This window comes from Panthera pardus, unplaced genomic scaffold, assembly GCF_024362965.1.
Source record: "Panthera pardus isolate Hobbes unplaced genomic scaffold, ASM2436296v1 HiC_scaffold_24, whole genome shotgun sequence".
Classification (NCBI taxonomy): Eukaryota; Metazoa; Chordata; class Mammalia; order Carnivora; family Felidae; genus Panthera; species Panthera pardus.
The window spans coordinates 26,315,676-26,322,288 of NW_026526810.1; the positions used below are offsets into that span (position 1 = coordinate 26,315,676).

The 6,613-nt window shown below is 46.1% G+C and overlaps 1 long non-coding RNA gene across 1 annotated transcript; it reads right to left on the minus strand.

The window, feature by feature from the left end:
- Window positions 1–5,701: 5,701 nt before the first annotated feature.
- LOC109262737 (uncharacterized) lies at window positions 5,702–6,481 on the minus strand. The gene is made up of 2 exons (XR_002077890.2): window positions 6,217–6,481; window positions 5,702–5,842 (listed from the first exon to the last, which is right to left on the minus strand). It is a non-coding gene; the product is annotated as an uncharacterized LOC109262737 (long non-coding RNA).
- Between the last annotated feature and the right edge of the window lie 132 nt (window positions 6,482–6,613).

Consider the following 6,613-nt stretch of genomic DNA (forward strand, 5'->3'; position numbering starts at 1 on the left):
TCTGGCAACATTTTTGTCAGTGAACTGGATAAAGAAGTTAGGCAGTTATCAGTTACACAGATGATGCAAACTCAGAAGGATATAGAATACCACTGATGCCTGTTCTTCAAGATTTAAAAGTACCGCTGAGGCCAAAGCAGCTCAGATTTCCTACCCTTAGGACCTCTGCTTTTTTTTTTTTTAATGTTTATTTATTTTTGAGAGAGAGAGAGAGAGAGAGAGAGAGAGCGAGCATGAGCGGGGGAGGGGCAGAGAGAGAGGGACACAGAATCTGAAGCAGGCTCCAGGCTCTGAGCTATCAGCACAGAGCTGGACGTGGGGCTCGAGCTCACAAACTGCGAGATCGTGACCTGAGCCGAAGTCAGACACTTAAACAACTGAGCCACCCAGGAGCCCCAGGACCTCTGCTTTTTGTACACAACTTAGCCACTGCCCCTTGCTCTCTGTCTCGGGGGTTGGGCCCCTATTCTCTTCCTCCTCCCAGCTATTTCTCTAGGGTAAGGGTGGTGGGGGGAAATAGCTGACAGATGCAGGAAGTTGGCTTGGTCTCTCATTTGACATCTAGAGAAATTCAGCCTACCTCAATACAACAAAATCCAAATTCTCCAAGGTTAGCAAGGTGAAGAAAGAGAGCTGTTTCTAGGAGACCTAATTATTTCAGTGAAATCCATCTCCCTGTTGAAATTCCCACTCCCAACCTTCTGCTGGCCTTTCAGGCTGTGCTTCATGTGCCTGTAACCCTAAGTTAGCTCAGAGATGGGTTGGACATTAAATATTTTGAAATATTAATGAAGAAAAACAGGAATATAAGCACAGAGAATACAAAACATTAAACAAGCCTGGCTTTTCAAGTATAGGTTTTTTATTCAGTTACAGCTTGATTTACAGAGTCTTCCCTAGACCACCTATTGTCTCATTACTTTCACCCTGTGCTTTGGAGATACCTTCTTTGCCCGAGTACCTTGCCTGCATTATAGTTCCTGACTTGCCTCAACATGAAGTACCACTGTTAAGGCCCATCCCCTGGGTTATTTTTCTTTTTCTTTCTTTCCTTTCCTTTCCTTTCTTTTCCTTCTTCTTTTAAATTTAAATCCAAGTTAACATATAGTGTAATAATGATTTCAGGAATAGAATTTAGTGATTCATCACTTCCATATAACACCCAGTAGGAGCTTTTCTTAAACTTCCTTACCTGTTCTTAATCAAGACTGTTACACTCTTGACTCTACAAGTTTCCTAAGGCTCTCTGTCCCATTCTGCTTTGTGGTCTAGGAGAAATTCCTTTCCACTAAATAAATGGCCCCACCAGGAAGCCCACACTCACTGAAATTCCTGCCTCCTAGGAGTACCCTTGCAGCTCATCTAAACAGTATTAGGGAGAGCTAACATTTTTTACTTCATACTAGGTAGATCCAGGTTTTATGCTAATAAGCACTTTAATAATTTGCTAACACTTTAGATTACTATATGCTTGGCATTGTTGTAAGCACTCTGTATTTGACTAATGTATTTCTCACAAGCCTATGAATTAGAAGCTGTTATTCCCATTTTGCAGGTGAGAAAACAGGATAAGTGATTTGCTCATATTCCACAGCTCATGACTGACAGATAACCTGATTCCCGAACTGTTTGTTCCAATTCTAGACTAGATAGCCTTTTAAACTTTACAAGTATTTTTTCATTTTAATGCTGACAAAAAAGATGGAAGATAGGTTTTCTTTAGAGATCTTAAATTATGTGTCTAGGGTCTCATAGCAAGTCAGTGGCAGTGCTGGACTGCCCAACTTCAGAATCTGAGCTCTTAAGCATTGTTTCAATTCCCGCCGAGGTTCTCAGACTACTCCCACAGGTGTTCCAACAACTCAGTCTAGGTGCTTGGCTGCTCCAGTGGTGTAACAACATTTTTGCTCAATTTTCAGAAATTGTGAATGGATTTTTCTCAGTTGTAAGCATTTCTTATAATTTCCCTTTGTCAGTGACACCTGCTATAGCAAGTATTAGCAAATAATAGAATGAGAAGTAATGAACAGATAGTGTATATTACCAGGAAAAAACTCCAACACCTGCGCTGCTCTCATAGGTGTCACTGTTTTTTTCGTAGCATACACATTATGTCTTTTTTATGCCAATAAAATTGTAATGACATTAAATACATCATTTTATAGTGTTCCACATAAAAGCAACAGGACTCTGAATCTAAGAAGTTTGAAAGCCAAACATATCTGAAAAATTGTAAAACCGGGGCGCCTGGGTGGCGCAGTCGGTTAAGCGTCCGACTTCAGCCAGGTCACGATCTCGCGGTCCGTGAGTTCGAGCCCCGCGTCAGGCTCTGGGCTGATGGCTCGGAGCCTGGAGCCTGTTTCCGATTCTGTGTCTCCCTCTCTCTCTGCCCCTCCCCCGTTCATGCTCTGTCTCTCTCTGTCCCAAAAATAAATAAAAAACGTTGAAAAAAAAAAATTTAAAAAAAAAAATTGTAAAACCTATCTGGTATAAAACAAATCTAATTAAAAACCTATGGCACTTCTCCAACAGTGCCTTCATTGCAGGGAATCTTGCAGGGTGGGGCCCTGAGTTTCTGGAGAGGAATCCTCCCACAGCCTGGAGAAGGAGTTGAAGAAGGACTGCCTCTTTCTCCCACTCAGGGCTGCCTACCGCGGAGGTGGGGCTTGTGAAAGCCAGGTCTGAACCAGAGATCCTCCTTCACAGAGGCCAAGGTTATTACAGATACTGCACACGTAGGTTGACTGTGGCCTCCTACTTCACATGGTCCTGGGCGCAAGCAGCCTTACTTCGTCTCTACCTGGACATACTTAGGGCGAGGGCCAGGAAAAGAACTATTTTCCTCAATTAGTTCCAGGTGGAGAGTAGATGGCCATGATTTCTGTATTGAGAACTTGAAAACTCCTGGAATTTAACCTTCTTCCTTCTCATGGTAATTTTCCATCCAGGCAGGGTGTGGTCCTGACTCAGTTTGTGGTGAGGATGTGGCCATCCATAGGGGAGGAGCCTTGTGCTTGGTTCTGCCTTTCACTCTGGCCAGTAGGGAGAGAGAGGAAAGAGTCTGGTGCTGAGTCATAACTGGGTTACCTAACAGCTTCTCAGGATGGATTGGGAGGTGGAGGTTTGGGAGATGTCTCAGCTTCTGGGACAAGTTTGAGAGTGGTGGGGAGGAAGCTTCGCAGGTCACACAATTCCCCCGGAAGCAGTGGGAATAAAAGTAGGCTCCGGTTCATCTGAAGGGGCTTCATTCTCTCTGGAGTGTGGGACTTTCCACAGATATTTCAGAACCACACCCCCTGCAATGGGGCCAAAGATGCCATCCTTTAAGTTAAAGCATTACCTACAAAAATTATTTTGTCTAGGAGAGAGACTGAAGTCTCCTTAGTCCTAGCCGTCCTTTCTGGGCTAAGTGGGTCAGGTTGTCTGGTAGCCAGTAAGCATGGAGATGAAGACTAGAGGTAAGGTGCCAAGTGAAAAGCAGAGTGTGACTGAACTGCAACAGGAGGAATTCCTGAGGAAGGGAGCACATGATCCATTGTTCACTGATGCTTTTCTTCGTCTTCCAAGTCTTGGTTACTTTGGGGGAAGGGGTCTGCTTATAATCCCACTTGCATCTTAGGCAGCCTAGCTGTGGCTACACTTGCAGGGAAAAAGAAGGAGACAGGGCCTCCATGGGACTGGCTTGGTGGATAGGGTTAAAGTATCCTAGGGAGGCTTTGTCCTGTGAGTCCTAACAGTTTTGGGCTAGAGAAAGACTTGCAGTGAGTCACACAGGCCGACCGGGTCACCTTGGCTGAGGCAGTACTTCCACTGGAATGAACAAGGACTCCTCAAGCTTCCTCCCTTCTGCTTTTAACTGCTGATGAGGCATATCCTGAGGAGGGGGGGACCTAGATACACAGTTGCATTCAGAAAATATTCTTTACTGTTGCTATCCCCTGGAATGCCTTCCCATACCTATATCTGTCCTAACCAACCTCCATGTGTTTTCCTATGTGAAGCCTTCCCCTTCCGACACAGAAAACCTGTTCTCTCTTTACTCTTGATTTCAAAAGGCCAACTTTCTCTTCCTTCCAGGGTTTTTCTGTGGAGGAACTCTGGAATTAAGATTTTGTGTCACCCTGATGAGCCTGAAGAGCTCTTGGGAATCTGAAGGAAGGCATAGAATAAATTAAGTCTACTTGGTCTGGCTCTGGAGAGGGCATATAAAATCCAAAGTGATAAGCACTTCTGCTTTAACCTGACTTTCGGGGTCAATGGGCTGCCCTGGAAATCTGTATTGGCCTGAGAGAGAACACTGCCATTTTACCTCATGAGGTCGTGTAATGGTAAAGCCTGTAAATATCGCCCTCCCTCACCAGGGCCACAGGAGTTGGGTCCAGTACCATTTGCAGACATACCCCATGAGGGACTCCAAATGACCTTCAAGAGACCAGATTTAATCCCAGATTCTGTGGTTCTGGGGCCATGAATCCAACAGGTAACAAAGCAGTCTATACCCTCACACTCCCCCCAGTCCGTTGAACCTACAGCACCCCCTCCCATCCTTCCAGTTCAGAGAGCTTAATGGAAGGACTGACTCTCAGCTTCCCCCAGGTTCATGTAGCCCTGGGGATACTTGTTGCTGGGTCAAAGGAATGGGGATTCAAGATGATCAAGAGAAGGCAAACAGAGTTCCTTGCATTCTGAACGATGTTCTGGCACTAATCATAAGGATAATCCTCCACAAGGTCAATTCCCCAAAAAGGGGATGCCTGTTGGGCACCATGCTGTACTCATTCACATATATCATCTGATCAAACCCCATCCTATGAAGCAGGCATTTGTCTTCAATTTACTTTGTTGTTGTTGTTTGAGAGAGAGAGAGAGGGCACAAGTGAGCGAGAGGCAGGGAGAGAGAGAGAAAGTGGGGCTCATTTTTTTTTTTTACTTACCACCTTAAGTGGGGCTCGTGCTCACCCAAAGCAGGGCTCAAGCTCACCTGATGTGGGTCTTGAACTCATGAACCGTGAGATCATGATCTAAGCCAAGGTCAGATGCTTAATGACTGAGTCATCTAGGCCCCCCTTCAATTTACTTTTAAGGAACTGGGCCCTTACATATTGAATTATAGGATATGGTCATAGGGCTAATAAGTGGAACTGGAAAGAAGAGAAGATGGAATCCAAACTTTCTTATATACTATGCTGCTTTTTGGCAAAACAATGACAATCACCTTAAACTCCATGTGACAGATTTTCACTATGCATCTAAACCCGAGCAAGAATATGCTGGATTCATCTCTGCCAGAGTTTCATGGACAGCATTTTTATAACTCTCTAGTTTAATACCTGTGCATTTCAATCTTGGGAGTGTATCTAGATTTAGGACTTTAAAATGCAACATAGTCTAGCACTGGCCAGATCACTGACACCTCCACCCCCCACTGTTGTTCACCACTGTTTTTAGTTCGTCCTTAGCTCAGGGCCAGCCAACTTCCCATCTACAACCAAGGGGACCAGCAAAGGCTTCCAGAAGAAATTAAAGGATTCTGTGGCAAACAAAAACGCACTTTTAGGCTGTCACTTTCTGGTCCCAGCTTATCTGAACTAACAGGAAAGCGGAATGGAAGGCCTTTGATTCAGGGCAAGGCAGGTGTCTGCCTGATCAAGTCACATCCATTGTCTAGTTTTCCAGGAAAAGGAAAGACCCTAAGAGAATATGGTCTTAACGATTTTTAATGAGGCAGCGTTGTATCTGTTCTCAAAACTTGGCTTCATGAAGGCAAGAATTAACAGCTGTTTCATTGATAAACTGCCTTCATCATTGGTTGTTGACTAGCCCTCGGAAAGTCGGAAAATACCTTGGAGAAAAATGTAAGAAAAGCTCTAACAATATTGATTTAAATACGTGAGGTTGAAAACAAAAGTGCTGATTCCTGCAGTTTATCAACTCTAACATTCTGACTTGATATTTCCTGATGGTCACTTCTACACTAATATTAATGCCTTCTATTCGCTTTCTACTCTCAGGCCTTCGCTCTGCAGGATCCTAGCCCCAACTAAAGTATTCACCTGGCCCCAAATAGTCCTTTCTTGTAGCCCTAAGAACAAAAAGGCCTCGCGCTCCCGCTCCACGCACACTCCGCCCTCCCCAGTCGTCCCTAACCCCGCTCCTTTGCGGGAGCCCTTCCGAAGGCGACCTCCAACCGTCCCAGGAGTCTCTATCTCTCCGCACCTTCTGATCCCATCTCGGGCTCCCTAACTGCCTGTGCGGCACGGTTTCCGAGGTGTGTGCTGGGGCGGGCACCCGGAGGGATGGGGAGTCGCAGGACAGGGCTGGGGGAATGCTGCCGAGGATCCATAAATCTCGCACTGCCCGGTTAGGCCAGGACAGCTGGGGCAGCCTGGGCCGAGGGTCAAGAGAAGAGCCCTCGTCCGGCACTCCAAGCTGGCAGCAACAGGTGGTGGCCCCGGGGGTCTGGGAGGGAGGTTCCCGGAGCTCCCGGGGCGGGCCCCGCTGCCTCGCCGCCTCGCCGCCTCGCCACTTCCTCATTGGCCTGCGCAGAGCGTTCATGCCGAGACTTTTATGTAACGTGTCCTTCCGCCACGGAATGTAGTCCTCCCCTAAAGGG